This window comes from Podarcis tiliguerta (assembly GCF_965153285.1).
Source record: "Podarcis tiliguerta genome assembly, chromosome: 12".
Classification (NCBI taxonomy): Eukaryota; Metazoa; Chordata; class Lepidosauria; order Squamata; family Lacertidae; genus Podarcis; species Podarcis tiliguerta.
This window is the reverse complement of record NC_139545.1, coordinates 44361432-44384002: the sequence shown is the minus strand read 5'-3', so window position 1 is coordinate 44384002 and position 22571 is coordinate 44361432.

The window sequence follows — 22571 nt, the reverse complement described above, 5'->3', positions numbered from 1 at the left end:
AAGGAATCAACATTTTGATAAATTATTTAAACTCCTTAGAGGATAATAATGCACAAAAGGAATATTAAGACTATTTCCGCCTCTCCTCATTTGGATTAGCCTTAACAGCGATATCCACCAAGTTATCTTCAAACTTCCTCTAGAACCCCACTTACCTCCGGGTCTCATGTTGAATTTTAAGATTATCTAAAAATAAACACATATATTTTATGAAAGCCACAAGGTTTCTGTTAATTGAACTGAAGAAGATCTGTCTTAGCTGTCACCAGATGTGTCTCCGTCTTCTGAGAATATTTCATCATGACTGACCCTTTCAATGTGATGGGACAGAATCCTCGCTTCCTAAGCACAGTGTGAGAAACCAGGATGTAATCCCATGGCCTTGTAAAGGTGTGCAAAATCAGGGATGGGGAACTTATGCCCCTTGCCCAGATGTTGTTGGACTCCAACTCCCATGATCCCTAGCGAGCATGGCCAATGACCCAGGGATGGTAGGAGTTTAGGAATGAAGGGCTACAGTCTCCATCCTTGATGCAATCAGGGAACCACATATCATGTGGGTCTTTTGCACCTGATCATCACCCTCCCTCCTTGTGCAGGAAGGATCCTATTGATGTGGTTGTAACAGTGACATGAATACTGTTGTGTGTGACGGGGGGCGCACGGATATGAACACAGTGTTCCCTGCAGTGCTGTCTTACCTAGGGGGTGCAAGGGGTGTGGGGCACCTGGGCGCCAAATTCTGGGGGGCTCCAAATGTGTACCTACTGTATAATGGTACCTCTCGATTGGCGGCAGTGAAAAGCAATGGAGCGAAAGTCCACACACACACCCATCGCTTTGTTATTCTGTACTGTCAAATATTCTTGACGAGTCAGGAAACAAAAGTAGTTTCCCCCCTAAGAAAAGCTCAACAACTTTGAGTCCCCCCCCCCAAAAAAAATAGGTCAATAAAAGCTAATTTGAGGGTGCTGGATGGATCTTTGCACCCCAGCAGTGCATATGCTAAAGACGGCCCTGGTTCCCTGTAAGGGTCCCAACCCAGTGAGAGGTTTCTCCCATGAGCCCCATGGCCTTGTTGGGATTGGGTATAGAGTGCAGGCTTAGACTGATGAGGAGGAAACAGAGAGAATCATGTCTGGATGTTCTCTCCTTCTCCCCCTCCTGCAAAGTGAAGAGCCTCATTGGGGCCTGGGACATAAGATCATAAGGAGAGCTTTCTGAATCAGGCCAGTGGCTCATCTAGTCCAGCATTCTGTTCTCACATGGTGCCCGTGAAAAACCCACAAGCAGGATCTGAGCACAAGAGCGTTCTCTCCCTCCTGTGGTTTCCAACAGCTGATATTCAGAAGCATCGCTGACTCCAGCTGTGGAAGCAGAGCACAGCCTTCATGACTATCAAGGGAGGCCATTGGAGGGCATTGACCACCTACCGCTGATGGCTGAGCCCGAGGCAGCAGATTTACTCCACTGGCTTGGTAATGTCCACAGAATGGAAGAAGGCAGAATCTCTACAGGGAGCTGGCTGCAGGCACCAGGCCCCTTGGCAAACCAACTCTGTGTTACAAAGATGTCTGCAAACATGACATGAAGGCTGGCAACATCGACCCCAGTGTGTGGGAATCCTTTGCAAAGGACCGCAGTGTCTGGAGACAGACAGACAGGTTGCGCTTCCACAGCAGTGACCAGAGGAGGAATGACCGCTGGGAGAAGCACAAAGAGAAGAAATGTCATGGTGCATCTGCAGCAGCACAACTGGACCTCTTTATCTGCCCCAACTGCAACAAAACACATCTCTCTTGTATCAGTCTCTACGCCACTGCAGGCGCTGTAACTCTCTCATGGTTTGACTTCATCCTCAAAGGCAAACTGTTCCTTTGTCTCCCGAGGCAGACGGATGCCAACCAATTAGCATATGTGATATAAAAAGGTAAAGGTAAAGGTACCCCTGCCCGTATGGGCCAGTCTTGACAGACTCTAGGGTTGTGCGCCCATCTCACTCAAGAGGACGGGGGCCAGCGCTGTCCGGAGACACTTCCGGGTCACGTGGCCAGCGTGACATCGCTGCTCTGGCGAGCCAGAGCCGCACACGGAAACGCCGTTTACCTTCCCGCTAGTAAGCGGTCCCTATTTATCTACTTGCACCCGGGAGTGCTTTCGAACTGCTAGGTTGGCAGGCGCTGGGACCGAACAACGGGAGCGCACCCCGCCGCGGGGATTCGAACCGCCGACCTTTCGATCGGCAAGCCCTAGGCGCTGAGGCTTTTACCCACAGCGCCACCCGCATCCCCATATGTGATATAGCCAAATTCAGATGAGGAGCCTCTCTCCCATGTCCCAATCCAGACAGGGCTCCTTGCGCTTGTTATTTTAACTGGAAGGAAAGCTGCCATTTACACCAACATAAGCTTTCTTCCTGGGCAGGTGGAGGCGAAAAGTTTATTTCCTTCTTCTATCCTCAGTAGATTCCAATCTGTACTTGGGTGGGGTGTCTGCACTGTGGCGATCACACAGGGTCCTCGGACGTTTCACCGTGCCACCACTTTATTTCTCACCGCCGCCACCCAGGCCCTTACCTGGTACAATACTGAGTCCAGTCAAGGTTAAATTGGAACATAAACTTTTGTTTATTTATTGCAGTTTAACAAGCATGTGGTTTCATAAACGGTATCGGTCAATTACAATCATGGGGTGCCTATCCAGACCTATAACTTCCGCTACCTGCTCTCAGATATTTACTTGTTTTCCTAGCCCCTAACTATTCCTAACTCAGCTTATTTCGCTACACTAACTCAACCTACCCACAAACTCTATCCCAATTCACACCCACTCCAACCAACCACCCAACTCCCAATGAACTCCCCCTTTGCCCCTCCCAGAGCTGGTTTTATAGTCCCTCTGACTCCACCCCCCTGGGTCCTGATTGGGTAACCTGGTTAACTATTTCACCTCCAGCACTCCCATATGTTAACATCACACGCACGTTTACTTTTTAGAAAACAGCAGCAACAACAGCAACGTTCACACAATTCCCGTTGTATGAATAGCCTCACATCTAGCTTTGTCCCTAACGTTCACCCATGTGGGCCTAGCCTCCAATCAAATAAATAACATGACAGATCCTCAGCTGACTCAGACTCAACTCACATGTAGTTTCGCTGCTGAAGAAGTCAGCATCCTTTAGTCAAATGGGTTTGTTTTTCTTTCCCACCAGCACTTTTCGTGAATGCTGCAGCAGCACATCCTATGTTTGGAATGTGATGAGGGTAGCAAAGCAATGCTCAAAAGTTGCACTGCCAGCTTTCAGATGACTGCTGCAGTGATGTAACTTGTTTCCAATAGACCCGTGAGCTTTTGGAGAATTGGGTTTTTTAAATTATTATTATTTTAAATAGCATCAGAATAAATCAGGATAAATGCTCAGTAAACATGTATTTCTTTTGTTCTTTTCTGCCCATGATTCTTTTTCCTAATGTTGTGCTTCTTTTTCAATGAATCAAACACACTGAAAATGTTACTGGTTTTATGTAAGTGACACAGCTTGGAATGCCTAATGACATCTCAAAATATTGCCCTTCTCCCCTTAGACCCTGCTTTCAGTGCTGACCACAGCAGCAAATAAATAGTCTCCAGATCCGATCATCACAAGACATCATTGCCCATTGCCAAAATCAGAGCCCTATTTGGATTGTCAGTCACAATGAGAAATCGTATCAGTCCCAGCTTTCCCCACTTCACTTCACTTTTTTGAGCCATTCATTTCTCCCACAATTCATAAATCCTTCCTCTCTGCTAAGCTTTTTCCCGGTGACACTTCAGCAAATGCCATTTTAAAAGTCTCTTCGGATATCAGCAGCATCTCTGAATTCCTTCTGTCAGCTGTCTCTGAGTGAAAGGCATGACTTTCTAAAAAGTAAGTTAATAGGCTGCAAAGACAATCGCTACCTTGAGAGTTAATGTGGGCCCGAGAGATATGAAAATAAATGGAAGCGTATTTGTTCCTCGGATGCTGCTTGCACAGTAGTGGAAGCCTTGATGGGAGTGGGAATATTTGTGAGTGAGAGAAAGAGAGAGGACTGCTGTCTTGGAAGAATGTAAGCTTTCCATTGTTGAAACTAAAATTCCATAACCAATAAAGGCGGAGATTCAAAGCACTGCTTAAGCTGAAGATTTGTGATAGCTAGGAGAATTTGAAGAGAGGCAGAGTGGTGTAGTGGTTAGAGTGTTGGGCTAAAGCTAGAGAGACCCAGTTTCACATCCTCATGCAGCCATGGAGTTCACTGGAATGGCCTTGGGCCATTTGCTATCTCTCAGCCTAACCTACCTCACAGGGTTGTATTGAGTATGACATGCATGGGGTGGGGTGGCAAAAGGCAGGGGCACTGCTTTCAGCTCCTTGGGATGTTGTAAGCCCCACACTTAAGCTCAGGCCAATAGTGGAGAACCCAGAATACAGGCTGGCATAGACAAGGCAATCTCAGACCTCAAATCAGTTACAGTGGTACCTCGGGTTACATACACTTCAGGTTACATACGCTTCAGGTTACAGACTCCGCTAACCCAGAAATAGTGCTTCAGGTTAAGAACTTTGCTTCAGGATAACAACAGAAATCGGGCTCCTGCGGCACGGCGGCAGCAGGAGGCCCCATTAGCTAAAGTGTTGCTTCAGGTTAAGAACAATTTCAGGTTAAGAACAGACCTCTGGAACGAATTAAGTACTTAACCCGAGGTACAACTGTACTATGAATCCCACAACTCCATGCAGTTGCAATGCCCTGGTCAGAACGGCTGTTAATAAATCCTGCTTGTTTCCAGACGTAGTTTCTTGATAGCCTTCAATGTGTTAGAATTCCTGATCTATGATTGCAGTCATGGGATTGTTGTCTTTCACATGACGTGGTATGTTTTGACTCCACATAGTGGGAAGTGACGGAGACAGGATGTTTGTGTTACTGTGTTCCATGAAGTGGGGCTATTGTCCTTTGGTTTTTTTCTCTTTGCTGTCTGATGCTAGAGAGAGAGGGAACCATGTTGCAGTGCTCCGTGTGTGTTTATATGTAAATAAGGTAGATTAGCCAAAATGCTGAGTTGCTGAGGTCTGTCACGCAATGCTGTGCAAACTCTACGGATCCCTAAGTGTGTCGGTGTCTGTAGGCATCGGTCGCTGTGATGTTCGGCTGAAGAAAGCTTATGAAGCTCCAGAACAATCGACCAGGAGGGAGAGAACATGCCAGTCGGGCATGTGTCTCTGCCAGGGTCCTACTCGAGTGTAGGCTGAACTCCTGACACAATGAAGGTAATAATAATAATAATAATAATAATAATAATAATAATAATAATAGACTTGGGAGTGGAGTTATGGCAACTTGAAAGCCCCTTCAAAACTAGCGCCCTCTCAGAGCTGGCCCAAGACATTTTGCTGCCTGAGGCAAACAGCAAGATAGTGCCGGCCCTTACCATGTATAGAAGGTGACTGGACTGACAGGTGGTAATAGCACAGCAGCACCCCCAGCACACCAGAGAGCGGCTGGCTAGCTTAGGTGGTGCAGGGCAGGTCATTGGCAAACGCACTCCGCCCTTCAATAGAGGGCAACAGCCAAAGGGGTGCTGCCACCCCTCAGCAACTACCGCCTGAAGGAACTGCCTCCCTCTGCACAATGGTTGCACCAGCCCTATGCCCTCCTTTACCTCCCAAGAGCTTGGAATGGTTTGCTTAGGGTTCCCAGTTGGTTTCCTATCAGAGTAGCTTCTAGGACCAGACTCCTTTGGCTGCAGCAGAAGACTCCTAATTCCTCTCACTCTTCCTCTCTCCATATTCCTCCCTGCCCAACAGGCTGCAAGGAGTGAGACAGATCACTCTTGCCACAGAATTGGACTGATCCCTTATGCAGGGATCTTCTACCTCCAGGCTGCCCCCCCCCCCCATCATGACATGAGCCCGTGGACTTCATGTGGCCTCTGAACCACAAGTTCCTCACCTTGGCCTATGCCACTGCAGAGCCCTGCACCAATTCCATGCGACGACCTGGATATGGCTTGTATATGTGTCTTTGGCTCAGAGGGATTTTAAAAGCAAATTACGAAGGTCGCGACAATAGGCGTAATAACAGGAATACACAGACAACCCTAACTGTATCGCTTTGAATGGCCTTCATCTGTGCTAACGTCCTTAACTGAGCATTCCAATCAGCCTGAACAGCGCACCGCCATTGAGGAATCACGATCGAGGGGCTATTAGGCCAAACGGTATTGTCAGAATCCCGCAAATTATGCAGGCTCTTTTCAGAGAACCGAGTCCCAAAGCTTCCAAATATCAAAAGGGTTCAATATCCAGCGGATCATGTATTTAAGGGAAATTGGCCCCTAAATTACTGCGCTATTGTCATTTGTTCTTCTCCGGTTCACGGAAAGGCTAAAGTGAATGCTATTTTTAAAATGCGGCGTGAAGAAGAAGCGGAGGAGAAAGCAACAAAGGAAATTTCCATAGGTGGTGAGGAGTGAAAGCTTCGCTCACCGGAAGGCTCTCCGTTTTACATAGTATTTGAAAAGTTAAGTGCTGATTGTGGGGCAGACAGATAGCTACAGATCTATAGATATCTTTCAAACATTCTGAGGAAAATGGCATCATAATTTGGATGGGGCTCTGCTCAGATCTATGACTCGAGAGCATGTGGAGAAAGGAACTGAGAGCAGGCGCCTAAGGAGCAGCCGCCATTAGCTGGAGCAGATCTGGGGAACCATTGCCTCCCCGGTGTTGCTGAACTACAGCTCTCACCATCCCTGATCATTGGTCATGATGACAGGGGCTGATGGGAGTTGTAGCTCAGCAAAATCTGCTGGGCCAAAGGTTCCCCACACCTGTGGTTGATTGAGGCAGCTGCCTAATGTAGCAGTTACTGTTGGACTATGGAGCTACTTGTGCCATGCTGGCTGCCCAGCTTTCCCTAAGTGAGTCTGATTCCCTCAGGGGTGCTAAACTGTTGACATAAGATCTGGCTTCTGTACATGGAAATGTGAGGGATATACCATCTCCTTGGAATGCAGGTGGCGCTGTGGTCTAAACCACTGAGCCTCTTGGGCTTGCCAATCAGAAGGTTGGCGGTTCGAATTCCTGTGATAGGGTGAGCTCCCATTGCTCTGTCCCAGCTCCTGCCGACCTAGCAGTTCGAAAGCATGCCAGTGCAAGTAGATAAATAGGTACCGCTGCGACAGAAAGGTAAACGGTGTTTCCATGCGCTCTGGTTTCCGTCACGGTCTTCTGTTGCACCAGAAGGGTTTAGTCATGCTGGCCCCATGACCTGGAAAGCTGCCTGTGGACAAATGCCGGCTCCCTCGGCCTGAAAGCGAGATGAGCGCCGCAACCCCATTGTCGCCTATGACTGGACTTAACCATCCAAGGGTCCTTTACCTTTACCTATACCATCTCCTGCTCCATATCCTCCAAAATGATGTGGTCCCAAACCAGTACACCATCTTCTGGGTCCAAAGTCCTGCACAAGTCACATGACTCAATACTTTTTTGGAGGGCGAGCTCTTGGCTCGAAATCGCGCGAGAGCTAGGTGCCCAAAATGGCCACAGAGCTCTCGTGGCCCATTTTTCCCCAGACAGTTGATGGGTATGCTATTCAGCAGAGGCAGCAAAATATTTTGGGCTGGCCCTGCAGGTGTTGTTCTGTTAACTAGGCAAGAGTAAAGGTCAAGTTCCTGGAATTTATATTGGAGGCAGGGGATCTGGCCAATCCAAAGGCTTGATGTTGCCAGCCATTCACAAACACCCATCCATGCCCGTGCTGCAATATTACTGAGGGCAGGCTTTCAGGGTCTGCGAGTGTAAAGATCTTTCTCAGTTTGTTTGCTTGCTTTTGCCCTGGCAAAATCCAGGGAATTTAGGAATCACCCACCTGTCATTTTCACATTAATGGGAAATAAATAAGAATCATGCTGCCTGGTGCTATAATACCTGTCTTTGGCTTTTCCGTTGGGCAGTATATTGTACCCTCACAAAAGTCAGGGTATTATGATTTGCAGGCATCTCTCAAATTCAGTAACCACGTGGCAGATTCCTGTGGAGCCTTATCTCTCAGCCTCAAAAGAAAAGTCTGATCTCAATTGTCAGCTTTGCTTTGGCTCCCTCCCCCTTGCGCACACACACCCTGCCCCACACCTCATCAGGGTATGCATTTCAGTGCAAGGGAAAGTTCAGACACCCTGGTGCTTCAAATATTTTCTTTCAAAGGCATTAAAGAAAATAATAGGAAACAAATATCAAGAGATTACAAAGGCATCTGCGGCCAATGAATGTTTATGAAGCTTACTTTTATTCCAACCAGCGTAGTCAATGACATCTGATTAAGCTGTCCTATTAATAAAATAAAATAAAAACGGAGGGACAAAGCTGCCTTCAGCCTGTGTAGTACAGATAAATAATTTTCTCGGGAGATTGTTATCATCATATGCTCTGCGCTAAGAACTGTTTGCTGGTGAGGCTGGGGGAGATGTGCATATTGCTAAAGAAAGGTTCGTTTAAAGCCTGGTGTGATGCTAGGGCAAGTCAGAGAACGTTTGCCCCACATCATAAATAGATCTGTGTGTATGGATTTGACCTGCACTCTGGTGTACCTAGAAAATCTGGATGGTGATGTCAGCCTCAGGTTACTATGAGTGGAATAGCTTCACCTACAGACATGAGACTCAGAGTGTCTAGACCAGGGGTTCCCAAACTTGTGTTTCCAGCTGTTGTGTGACTACAACTCCCATCATCCCTAGCTAGCAGGACCAGTGGTCAGGGATGATGGGAACTGTAGTCCCAAAACAGCTGGAGAGCCAACTTTGGGAAACCCTTGTCTAGAGAATACTCTGCAGACCTCCAAGGGCTGCCAGCTAAGTTTGGGTTCTTTAAACAGTGGGTGCTTCCCCTCTAAGTACCACGTGCCTATTTTACACTTTGCATTGTGCTGCTTTGAAATTTATCATACCATAATACCTAGTGCTGGATTTTCCATCAACGGATTGGGAAACAGCAAGTCAGTAGGGTTGCCCTGAGATTTCAGGGGCCAAACCTGAGATCCCTAGCAATGTCACATGGGTGGGCCCTGGAGACAGAGGTTAACTGAGAAAAGGGATAAGAGGAAGGCAGATCCCCACACACACACTCCCAGTTTTTCTGCTATAAGTTGCAGACTGAAGCTTGCAAGCTGCATGGACAGTCTTCTTAATGTTTGATGATGATGATGATGATTGTCCACCTGAAGGTTCAAGCTCTCCACCTTCCGCCTTTAGGCAGGCAGACAGACCTGGAGAATACAGGTCAGACCTGGAGGTCTGGTAGCCATAGTGGTCATACTCCAAACTGAAGGTACATGCGGACTATGAGAAGATTGTGGGAAAGCTGTCTCTATGTATGAAGCATAAGATTTACCTGTTTCTTTGGCTTCGACATCACGCCTTCTCCCCTCCCCTTTTCTTTGTTTAGCACCTAACCTGAAGAAGAGTTCTGGAGAATTTGAAAGGTTGTTCACAAGTTAGAAACATTTTGGCGAGTCTAACATTCTTTTTTTTTTATTACTGTGACTCTGTGTATTGGGGAACAGTGGGAGGGGGGACATTGCAACCCTCTTAGTCTGAGAAGCCTGCCATTTTCAGGAAGCTCCACCAGCAATAAATCAGGTCATGCTTGAGGTCATGTATGCAGAGAGAAAGCAGAGATGCTTAGGGGGAGGTGTGGGATTGATAAGAAATGAGAAGAAGCTAAGAGAAGCAGGAGAGGCATTGTCACCGAATCACTCCATCCTGCTTGCAGAGTGAGCAGTTTTAGGGAACACAGATCAGAGGGTGGAGCTGTCTAAAGCAGAAGGCATGAGAAGATGGACTTGGAGGGAGAAGCTCTCACATTTTGAGCAAATTTGACAACAAGAAAATGGTTTTGGAGCCCAGGTCTGGGTCAAAACGTCCCAGCAGCAAGCCTATAACAGGAGATTGGTGGAATGTAAGGAAGCCAGGGTAGGAAGCAAGATAAATACAGTGGTACCTCAGGTTACATACGCTTCAGATTACATACGCTTCAGGTTACAGACTCCGCTAACCCAGAAATAGTGCTTCAGGTTAAGAACTTTGCTTCAGGGTGAGAACAGAAATCATGCTCTGGCGGCACAGCAGCAGCAGGAGGCCCCATTAGCAAAAGTGGTGCTTCAGGTTAAGAACAGTTGCAGGTTAAGAACGGACCTCCGGAACAAATTAAGTACTTAACCTGAGGTACCACTGTAACAACACTGAAAACGGTGTTTGGGCAAAAGTCCCACCCAGTAAATTGGTGTTCTGAGGATCTTCAAGTGGGGGAAAGAGGGATAAAAATAGAATTGACATAACACTGAGTTCTGTCATCCAAAAGCGTTCACACTGCTTAGAAGAGCTACAGAGGGGAAATTGTGAGGCTGTGTGAGTGAAGAATGGGAGCAGATGACATATTTGGTTAATGGACTGCCTTGCCTGGCTTGGATTATGGATCCCTCTAAACTTTCCCCCAGCTAGCAAAAGGTTCTTAACAAAGGGAAAGACACAATATTCCAGCACAGGGAAAAGACAGAATCAAGCTGCTCCAAGTGTTTGCCTTCTCCACAGAGAACAAAGAACAAGATACTTCCTTAGCAAAGTTCTTGTCAAAGGGGCGACCAATTAATCTTGTATGAGTTATGCCCAGCATCAGCACAGCTGCCAAAGATCTCTGGAGAGAGTCTCCCCGCCATTCCGAACACTGCTATCCTTCTGCATGAATTATGAGGGGCTTTCCAAACGACTCTCCGTAGATCTCACCTCCGCTAGCTCAACAGATGGGCTATGCTTCCACAGACCACTTTGTGTAAGCCTCATGCTTGTCACTTTTAGGACCGTGCTAGAATTATTTTGAACATGCCAGCACTCGGCGTTATCAACTCCCATATTTAACAAACAGACAAGGTAGGGATTTCTGCTGGTCTGACTGCCAGGAATAAACTGGGGGGGGGGGACACTGCTTCACAGACTATGACAAAAGGGGTGCACACTTCATAAGATCCCGAATGATTTCAATGGGAGGAGCAGATGTTCTTCTCCTGCTTGTAACTTCTGTGTTTGCCATCCCATTGGCATGAAGTGCTGATGTATTCTACTGCCTCGCCAAAGGTTTGGGCCTGGCAAATTTCAGAGAGATTCCAGCTCAGTTTTTGCCATGTCTCCATTGCCTGGCTGGCGGCCTTGGGTCCCAAATCCTTCCTCGTTTCTCCTCCTCATTTACAACACCTCCATGCACCTCACAATGTCCTCTGCTTAAGGTGGCTCAGCCTATGAAATTCTCTGCACACATAGGAGAATCATCGTTTCATTGTTATTCAGCTGGAGATGCCCACATTTCCCCCTCAGTATTTCCCCCCCCACACCCTTTTTCTGGGAGTCAGATAATAAAATTAATTAAAGTAGGTTTTACTGCACATTTGGGAAAGTGATGGGCCCTTGTAGCGCTGGATCAGCAGTCTGCAATTTCATATTTGCATAGGATTAATAAAGGAAAACAAGATAATTTATATAACATCCCAGGCAGATGAGATGTCTGTAATTGATGGAATTGTCTGCCTAAGTGAGCTGCAATCTATTTGCTTACTATGGCTGACAATGCCTGCGCATTTCACCAAAGTACTCTAAGCCTCAGGCTGCAGCTGCTGATATAGGAACACCAATAACGCTGGAGGGAGTCTAATGGTATTATTAACTCCCACTGGCAATCAGTCCTGCAGAACGCAGCAGGGTCAGTACGGGAAGCCCGAGCACTGATCACACGCACAGCAGCAGCAGCTGTTTGCATCGCCAGCATCACACAGCATTCTTCAGCTCTCCTGGACAATGCCTTAACAATGTGAGGGCCGTCTTGTGCATTGTCCATAATGCTGAAAGTGGGGTCATCTTTAGAATGGTCCTGGTTGCAGGCAGGCCCCCAGCCCGGTTCCTCCCCCCCCCCCGGTGTGGACAGAGTAACACTTTCATGTCAGGGTGGCATCACAATCACCCCAGGCCTGTTGGCCAATCATTTTTGAGTGGGGGGATTGTGAGGGGTTTAAAAGTGGCAGCTATACACCTGCTTCACGCTGCCGAACACTCGCCCACCCGCCCTGTAATTTATGTGTTCTCTGGCTTTGCTTTGGACTTTGGTTGGTCACCTGTCTTGGGACGGGGGCCAGGTAGGAATTTTTCCACTTGGCAAATTGGCACGGGCCACTTGGTTTTCACCTACCTCTTAGCAATCGTCACAACTTTGTAAGGTTTGGCGGTTAGGCATTGGCTCATTGAATTGTGGGAGAGGGGAGGTCAGCCATTGTCTGCCCCTCCATTGACCAAGGGTATTCTGTTAAAGGAAGCCAGGGACTGGATCCTGTCCAAAGTCTGCTTGAGGGGCCAGGGCCATCACAGGCCTCTGGGAACACCAAGGAAAGCTACAGGCGGGTTCCCCCGATGTGGCTTCCTCTTGGGGTGGTTTACCCTTATTGACTACCTGCAAAGCGGGCAGGAGTCCGATATAGTCTATGCCAATGCCTAAGCCAATATGGCTCACATTTCTGTAATTCAATAAAGTTGTGGCCTAAAATTTTGCCAATAACCTTAAACTAAATATTCTGTGTCCGTGTGGATTTATTTTAACAAGGGGCTGGTCAGGGGGCCTTGCCACACAACCAGATTTTGACCAATGCAGCTGAATGATGTGAGATTCGGGACAAGCCAAAGGGAGTACATAAAGAAGAGCTTTCTGAATCGGGCCATCTAGTGTAGCATCCTGTTCTTACAGTGGCCAACCAGATGCCTTTGGGAAACCAACAAGCAAGACCTGAGAACAAGATCACAAGAACTTGTGGTTTCCAGGAACTGGCATTCAGAAACATCACTGTATCCAGCAGGCAGCCACCATCTTGCCATCACTCTGTCCTGTCCCATTCCATAAGTTGTAGTGATGCCAGCATCAGAAGGGCATCTCTGCCCTACCGCATTGGTAGCTGCTAGCTACCAATCATTTTGGATAAAGGGGCCGAGAGGAACGAGCCAACTAATCCTGACTTTCCCCTCTCCTCCTCCTCGTTGAGTTCTACAGAAACAACACTGAGACTGGGAAGGAGGAAGTTGGCACACTGGCCTCCGCTGGAAGCATCTCAGTTTGGGAATGGACCAGACAGGCCTGGCTCTACCATTAAGCAGAGTGAGGCAGCTGCCTTAGGTAGCAGATGCTGCAGGGTGGCCCGCCCTAATCCAGCCAGCATCTCTCGAGCGTAAAGAAGTTTTGAATTAAGTTTTGAATTTGAATGAAGTTTTGAATTTGAATTACAGTTTTGAATTAAGATGCAACTGCCCATTTAGTTGCTTTCTGCACATGGAATAGGGAGACACAGGATCTCTTGTCCTTTGCCTCAGGTAGCAAAACTTCTTGGGCTGATCCCAGGACTGGATGTTTGTAGTATTTCTGACCCGAAAATCCCAGGTGGGTGACATAAACCCAAATATAATGAATAGCCAGCAGACCACAAAATAGCCACAAACAAAGCTTAAGATGGATAGCAACTCACAAGGCCAGCAGGGCCCATCCAAAGGCATACTTCATAACCAAAGGCGATATAGGTAACATGCTGGAACCAGATGCACCTTTATGGGGAACAAGAGAGAGAAAAGAGTCGGTGATAATGTCAAGGTATGGTGTCTCTCAAACAAGGTGGAAGATAACATTGTCAACGGATAAGGAAAGCATGCAAGGAGAGGAGGGCTTGGGAGGAAAGTAGAGGAGTCTGTGTCTGAGAGGAAATAGGAACATAGTAATTATTATTATTATTATTATTATTATTATTATTATTATTATTTATCTGCACCGCGCCCATCTGGCTGGGTTTCCCCAGGCACTCTGGGCAGCTTCCAACAAAGATTAAAAATACATTAAAATGTCACACATTAAAAACTTCCCTAAACAGGGCTGCCTTTAGATGTCTTCTAAATGTCAGGTAGTTGTTTATTTCCTTGACATCTGATGGGAGGGCGTTCCACAGGGCGGGCGCCACTACTGAAAAGGCCCTCTGCCTGGTTCCCTGTAGCTTTGCTTCTCACAGTGAGGGAACCACCAGAAGGCCCTCAGAGCTGGACCTCAGTGTCCGGGCAGAACGATGGGGGTGGAGACGCTCCTTCAGGTATACTGGCAGCAGCTCTCCAAAGTTTCAGAAAGGTTTCCATCCCTTGAGGATTGAACCTTGATGCTCTGCCTCTGAGCTATTGCCCCCTCACCCCTCCCTCTCTCTCCTAAGCCCCAACTTACTGATACATTTCAAGCAATACTACACCACTTTAAACAGTCATTGTTGGGTGTAATGAAGGGTCATGGCTCCCCAGCACCCCCTGAAAAATCCTGGGGACTGTAGTTTGTTAAAGTCGCTGAGAGTTGTCAGGAGATGCCTATTCCCCTCACAGGCCTAAAATTCCCAGAGTTCCCTGGGCAGCGGGATTGACAGTGAAACAACTCTGAGAACTATAGCTCTCTGAGGGGAACAGGGGTCTCCTGGCAACTCTCAGAACCCTTTAAAACTATAGGTCCCAGGATTTTTTTGGGGGGGAGGGAGCCATGGCATTGCTTTAGTTGTATAGTACAGATGGAGCCTTGTCCAGGAACAGAGGTAACTGCTTTCTATTGAGTGAGGCCATTGGTCCATCCATCTCAGTGTTGTCTGCAGTGACTGACAGCCATAACTGAAAAAGACCAAGTCTGAGCCTGGGAGCTTCTCCTGCTGAGCTGCGGCCCTTTCTCCTTAAAACGAATCCTCAGTCCATTCCAGGCCTTCAGATTGGACACAGCAAATGTGGTGGGGGAGGAGATGGGGGTTGCAGTCGCACGATACCCACCTTTGACCTGACCCGGTTTGTTGGTATGCGTGTTGCGTCTATTCCGATATTCAGACAAATCTGCAAGGGTCAGAGGCAGAGCACTGAAATCTTGCCACCTCTCTTCCTGTGCCTTCTGTGTGTCCAAATTGAAGATCTGGAAGAGGGGCTTGGTTTTCTCATCCTTTGTTTTGTGTTTGTCTCCCTATCTCTCTTGTGCTCCCTCTTGCAGAATCCTTGGGGCAGAGACCTGACTTTTCTCTCTCTATAAAATTACTTTTAGACTGAACAACGACAACGACAACAACAACATTCCCCCCCCCATATGTTTCTCCTATTCAAGGCAACGGTAATCACATATCGCATTCACGTAAGCACCTTTCATCTAAAGGTAGACCAAAACCGAAAGCTGAACTCAGAGAATCTTCCTAGAAAGATCACGTTGGAAGTCTTTTGCATGTTCTGAGTACCCTCTTGTGGAAGTACATGGCATAACACTTCATAGTGGTTGGTTTGCTTATTTATTTATTTATTTATTTATTTATTTATTTAAACATACCGGCAAACCTTTTTGACTGGTTGAGGTCTTATTCTGAATGAGGAGTATTCAGGGTAAAAAAAAAAATGTGTGTAATTTTTTTTTTAAGTGCATTGTCTATATTCAGGAATGTCTAAAATCTCCACCAAAAGAAAAGAAAAGCACGTTGTTGTTTTTGCTCTCTCCCACTGCTCTAGATTTACAAACATTTCCAAAATATTCATAACTGCATTTCAAATAATAATAATAATAAACATGCAAAATCAAGCATAAAACAAAATCATCGCAGAAAACAGGTATGAAATACTGAAGCAGAAACCATTTTTGTTTGCTTGCTTGTTTCACAATTCCATTTAATTCCAGCATTTGGAGTATCTTGTTGCAAGAGAGAGAGAGAGAATGGGAGAGAGATTTATAGTGCAGAATTCCAGGTGCTCTGTGTATATTCAATTGATAATAAGGACCAACAGTGACATGGCTGCTTCAGTCCAAAGAGGGTGGCATGTCGGAGAACGTTGTGCAAGGTTTGGGGGCAGTTAGGGACAAAAAAGTGGCCACTATAAGCCCTTTTTGTCCCATTCCCAGGTTGGTATCCAATAAATGCTAAGGTGACCATCATAATGGCATACTGGCAGTGTTTATAGTCCGATAGTAGTGTTGTCAGATGTTGTTGTTGTTGTTTAGCCGTTTAGTTGTGTCTGACTCTTCGTGACCCCATGGACCAGAGCACGCCAGGCACTCCTGTATTCCACTGCCTCCCGCAGTTTGGTCAGACTCATGTTTGTAGCTTCGAGAACACTGTCCAACCATCTCGTCCTCTGTCGTCCCCTTCTCCTTGTGCCCTCCATCTTTCCCAACATCAGGGTCTTTTCCAGGGAGTCTTCTCTTCTCATGAGGTGGCCAAAGTATTGGAGCCTCAGCTTCAGGATCTGATTTCCTTAAGAATGGATAGGTTTGATCTTCTTGCAGTCCATGGGACTCTCAAGAGTCTCCTCCAGCACCATAATTCAAAAGCATCAATTCTTCAACAATCAGCCTTCTTTATGGTCCAGCTATCACTTCCATACATCACTACTGGGAAAACCATAGCTTTAACTATACGGACCTTTGTTGGCAAGGTGATGTCTCTCTGCTTTTTAAAAAGAGGGGCTTTCAGTGTAAACGTTGTGTTGGATCAGGCTAGGATTTGATAGGACCAGGCTTCCATTCTCATTGGGCTTCTTTGCTGCACAGCTGCCATCAAGGCTGTGCTTTCAGAAGTTATCCGTCTAAGCCCCAGGCAGTGCATTAAGCAGTGCGGAAACAGCATGGAATATAAAGCAACCCTCTAACAGCCACCATTTGTGTCGTCTTCCCTGTGAGCTAGACTGTGTGTGCTTGCGCATGGGTGCAGAAGCCTGATTCGCATGGCATCGCCTCCGTAACTAAAAGTGGGCAAGTATGATGCAAACTGGACATCTGTGAAATGGGCGCATTGCATGCCCCATTTACACTGATGGCTTTAAAGGCAGCTCTGATACGACTCCTACCACATATTCCATGAAGTTGCTTTAAGAAACAAATGAAAAGGGTCGTCAGATCTCAAGCATCAGGTGTCTTTTCATCCTCAGTCCTAGGCCAAAATCCAGCTTGAACTTTCCATTGTTAAGCATCAACCTTTTCCCCTCATAACCAGCTTGCTTCAAAGCATATTTACCTAGGAAAAATCCCACTGTGTACAAGGAGGCATCTCCCAATCAGATATGCCTAACAAACTTCATTCCATCTAGTTGCAAATCAAGGAGAAAGGTTGTTTAATGTTAATTTTTAATGTATTATCAGTATCTATCTAACTAGGCTTGAGCTAAGAAATAAAATCTGCCCACATTTATCACCAATGGGGGTCAAAATCACAGAACGTCCTAAGGTTTTATTAATGTGAAAATTACTCATCTGATTAGCATTTAATGAGCCCAGCTCCTAGGATTTAAAGGTATAACATGTGAGGTCAGCTTGGCCTTCTTCACGCTGAGTCATGGAGCATTCTAGAACAAATTTTCATGTCTAATTGGCAGGGATTCTTTTTTAAAAAAGAGTTTTATGTAGTTGTGCTTAAAAAATTGGGACAGACAAACTTCACTCCTGCCTACTGCAATTTTTTCTTTAAACATTACAGAAACAATACATTCAAATTCTGTGCATTTCCTCTAATGTGAAAACATATTTTGTATGCATTTTTCTCTAAAATGCACCATTTGCACACACACACACACACACACACACACACACACACACACTCGGCCAAAGAAAGTTATATATTTCTGCATGCAGTTTTGAAGTTCTCACAATGTCCTGAAGTGTCCAGCAAAGCATCACATTAGTTTAGAAAATTAAAACAAAAGTCTGCCAACTCTATGGTGGGTGTTCTAAGGCATTGAGGGAAACATGAAAAAGTAGCTTCCTAGATGCAGTCATGTTGAGGCCCCAAACCAAGATGTGTGCCTTCCTATGCAAGTCGTATGACCTGCATGAGGTCACAGAGCCCAAAAGACACACTTTTTTTCAGGGTGGTGCTCTTATGGTACCAAGAAAACCACACCCCACATTTTGGGGCACCTTGTGAGATTGCAGCCCCTCAAAAAACACTTTTTTAAGGGTGAGGTCTCATGTGAAATCACATGAGAATCACGGCACCCAAATCTCGTGGGGGCAAATGGGATGTCCTAGTTTTTCAGGGATACTTGCAGGGTATGGAGTTGGGGTGGCTACAGGGCAGACATCAGGGCCAGAAGGTGCTGTGTGCGGATGCCGGTCCTGAGTTAAGCCTCGGTTGTGTGGAATGGCTTTCAAGGAAGCTGGCAGAGGTCTCTGGCACACATATATGCACTAATATGTGAAGGAAACCAAACCAGAGTGATATGAGCTCCCTGCCCCATAAGGGCTTGGCCATGGGTAGGCAAACTAAGGCCTGGGGGCCAGATCCGGCCCAATCGCATCCTAAATCTGGCCCACGGACGTTCCAGGAATCAGCATGTTTCTGCATGAGTAGAATGTGTCCTTTTATAGGAATTTGTTCTTTTTTTTTCCTTCCCAAAATATAGTCCGGCCCCCCACAAGGTCTGAGGAAACAGTGGACTGGCCCCCTGCTGAAAAAGTTTGCTGACCACTGGGCTTGGCTAAGTATGGAATGCCAGTTCCTGGGGATGGACAGTAGGAGAGAGCTGCTGCCCCCTTCTTGCCGTGGGACTACCGCTCAGTGGAAGAGCTCATGGTTTGCACACAGAAGGTCCCATTTCCAGCCTCTCCAGACTGGGAAAGACCCTTGGACTAAGTGTCTGACTCAGCAAAAGAGAGTTTCCTATGTTCCAAGGTGCTTATGGAATTCCCACAGTCTGTGAACCAGTGAGGTGTAGCGGTTAAGAGCGGTAGTCTCATAATCTGGGGAACCAGGTTCGCTTCCCTGCTCCTCCACATGCAGCTGCTGGGTGACCTTGGGCTAGTCACACTTCTCTGAAGTCTCTCACCCCCACTCACCTCACAGAGTGTTTGTTGTGGGGGAGGAAGGGAAAGGAGAATATTAGCTACTTTGGGACTCCTTCGGGTAGTGATAAAGCAGGATATCAAATCCAAACTCCTCCTCCTCTTCTTCTTCTTCTTCTTCTTCTCCTCCTCCTCCTCCTCCTCCTCCTCCTCCTTCTTCTTCTTCTTGCCTTGATGGAAACTGGGGTGGTAAGCTCAATGGGCCCTTCTTACAACACACGGGGAACAAACCCAATTTCCCCAGGGAGAGAATGGTAGAAAAAGACTTAAACCTTGGGAGTTGTCTTTGGACCAAGAGGTCCGTGAACAGGGATGGATTCTGGGCTGTGCACAAGGTGGTGCTGAACCAAAGTGGTGCTGTCTCAAAGCCCAATAAGCGAGAGGCTGGGCTTTGGGAAGAAGGTGTGGGGTTCTGACAGGGTCCATCAAGTCATTGTGAGCCTGTTTTGGCCTGTTTTGAAGGCAAGGAGTCTGGCTCTTAATATGCTTTCAGGAAGGAGCATTGATGGGGAATTGTGCCTAGCATATCCATGGGATGGTGCTGATAGTATGCTGGCTTTGTTAGTTATGGGGATTTATGTATTTTTTTGCAATAATTTATTTCCTCACTAAGCGGCTAGGCTTGTTCTTAAACGCTAGTTCGAACCTGCAGCATCACAATGAGACTTTATGTTCACAGAAGGCAGATTAGCATCTCTTTTTTGGTAGTTAAATCTGCTTTTTTTTTTCTAAAATCTGATTTAAATTAACAAAACTCCCTCCCTCCTTTTTTTCTTTTCTTTTGCAAATGTTTTAAGGAGTCAAAGAAGAAAGTGGGTCACACAAGAAAGTTATCCTTGTGCAGCGTTATCAGCTGAGATAAGCCAGGCCTCCTGCCATTTCAGTCTTTTTTTAAAAAAAAAAAAACTGGCTGCAGAAAAGGACAGAGGAAATAAGACGCCTCTTTAGGAAGGGCCACAGCTCAGTCCTCAGCATATCTCCAACTCCTTGAAGGAAAGGTGGTACAGTCATACCTCATGTTACATTTGCTTCAGGTTACGAGTTTTCAGGTTGAGTCCCACGGTGACCCGGAAGTAATGGAACAGGTTACTTCTGGGTTTCACTGCTTGTGCATGCACAGACATGCAAAATGACGTCACATGCCTGCGCAGAAGCGGCGAATCACAACCCGTGCATGCGCAGACGCGGGTTGCGTTCTGTTCAGGTTGTGAACGGGCCTCAGGAACGGATCCCGTTCGCAACCAGAGGTACCACTGTATACATTTGTAAGAATATAACTATGTGAATAAATAATAGGGAAGATTTTTGTCAGGAAGGTGGGGAGAAGAGTTTAATCCTCTCTTCACATGCAATGAGCCTGACAAAAACCATCCTTCTGTGGTGGATATTAGGCGTAAAAAAATGAATGCCATTTTGAACGATGTATTTAGGCTGCAGTCTGACCTGTACACACCTACCTGGGAGTAAATCCCACCAAGCTCAATGGGGCTTATTTCTGAGCACAATGGTAGTGTAAATGTTGTTGTTGTTGTTGTTGTTGTTGTTGTTGTTGTTGTTGTTGTTGTTATTTCATTATTTATACCCCACCCATCTGGTTGGGTTTCCCCAGCCACTCTGGGCAGCTCCCAACAGAATATTAAAAACACGATAAAACATTAAACATCAAATGTTAAAAACTTCCCTAAACAGTGCTGACTTCTAAAAGTCAGATACTTTTTATTTCTTTGACACCTGATGGGAGGGTGTTCCACAGGGTGGGTGCCACTACCGGGAAGGCCCTCTGCCTGGTTCCCTATAACCTCACTTCTCGCAGGGATTTAGTTCGGCCAAAAAGAAGCAAAAGGTTGACCCCTCTGCACTTTCACGTGTTGCCCAATATCAACCATCTCAGGCCCTACAAGTGGCAGGAGAGGCCCTGTTTGTTGTGGCACAACTGGGTACTGCCGGGTTGGTGGCCGATTGATGCATGATGTCGTGAGGATCCAGGGGGCAGAGCCAAACACCCTCTAAACATTAGGGAGGGCTGTCCCCTCAAAGAAACTTTCAGGGGGCTGAAACTGCCTCGGCCCCTAGGAGTCAGTGCCTATGGTTGGCAGTGACCCAGGACACAGTGTCCTGGGTGGTAGTTCTCCCTAGTGTGGTGTGTCTGTCTTGCTCATAATTAACTTTTAGAAGAATTTAAGAGCATTCCTGTTTACCCAGGAATTTGATTCCTGGGAGGACGCTGGGAGGTAGCGTCCTTGGCGACCCTGAAATTAGTAGGTGTGCGAGTAGGTGGTTGTTTTTAGAAGTTTTAACTGTTGTTAGACATTTCAGCTATGTTGTTTTATTCTTTATTTGTTGCTACCTTGGGCTCCTTTGGAAGGAAGGGCAGGGTGTGCATTTAGTAAATAAAAGTAACAGTTTATCAAAAGGGTTGCCAACCAAGTAAGCAGGGCATTTGGAGGCGAAATCTGCTCTCACCTAAACCACGATTACTGGTGCTACTGGACCCTCCTGGTCATCAGCCCTTTCCAAAATATATTCAAATTAGAATGAGAAATAAAGGAAGAAGATGCAAAAGAGATGCTAATGAAAAGCTACTGTTCCACTGAAACATGTTTTTGAAGTTGCACTGTGTCATATGCCGATGAGCATATCAAAGCTGTTTTTAAAAGAGACGGTCGTAAATTGTCTTATCCGCCACTATCAAACAGATGAAAGCCAGGAGAATCTCATACTGCAGATGGCTGCCCTGTTCATGAAACGAGAAGAAAGGAGGAGGAGGGGAAAAGAGAAATAATCTTCCACTTTCAAACTCTTGTCTTAATTACTTGGTACATTTCCTTATTAAAATGGGAAATGAAGAAAATGCATTCTTTTCATGAAATATTCAGTGTCCTTTTGAATCGTTTAACACCAAGGGCTCTTTCAAATCTTCAGATGGGAAGAAAAGTGACAATCAGTTTGTGTAAAAAGTCTCCAGAGAGAAATCTGAACTCCTAATTGCACAATTGCCAAATGCCGTTCTTGCTTCCTGCCATTTATTTTTATAACAGTGTTTGCCACGGATGTACTTCACAATTACGTACGTTGTTAACTAAATACAGTCGTAAAAAGGAGCAGCAAGATTCATAGGTAAATAGCCAGGTAGGCATTCTCAAATATATCTTGTACTTTTTTCTATAGCTAGACATGATGGGCAAACTTGTTATTCTTATTTAGTTTCTATACCAGCCTTAATCTGAGGATCACAGGGCAGTTTATAAAAACACAAACATACATAACATAGTAAGAAACAAAAGCAATAACCACCACCCCATATTAAAAGGCCATAGATTGTTTAATTAGCCAAAGGCCTGGGAAGAGAGGAATTTTTTTGTGCCTGGCATTGAAAGATATGTAGTGAAGGTGCCAGGTGAGCCTCCCTAGGGAGGGCATTCCATAAAGGGGGAGCCACCACAGGAAAAAGCCTGTTCTCATTTTGCCATCCTCCAGACCTCTCACGGAGGAGACACAGGATCACCGCGTCCAGACTCATAGCTCAATTCATAGCTCCATTCATGCTCTGAAGCTCTTCAGGAACATGTTGGATCAGACCCTTGTTGGATCAGACTGATACTCCACCTTGTGTTGGTAGTGTGTCGAAGACCCATTACTATTT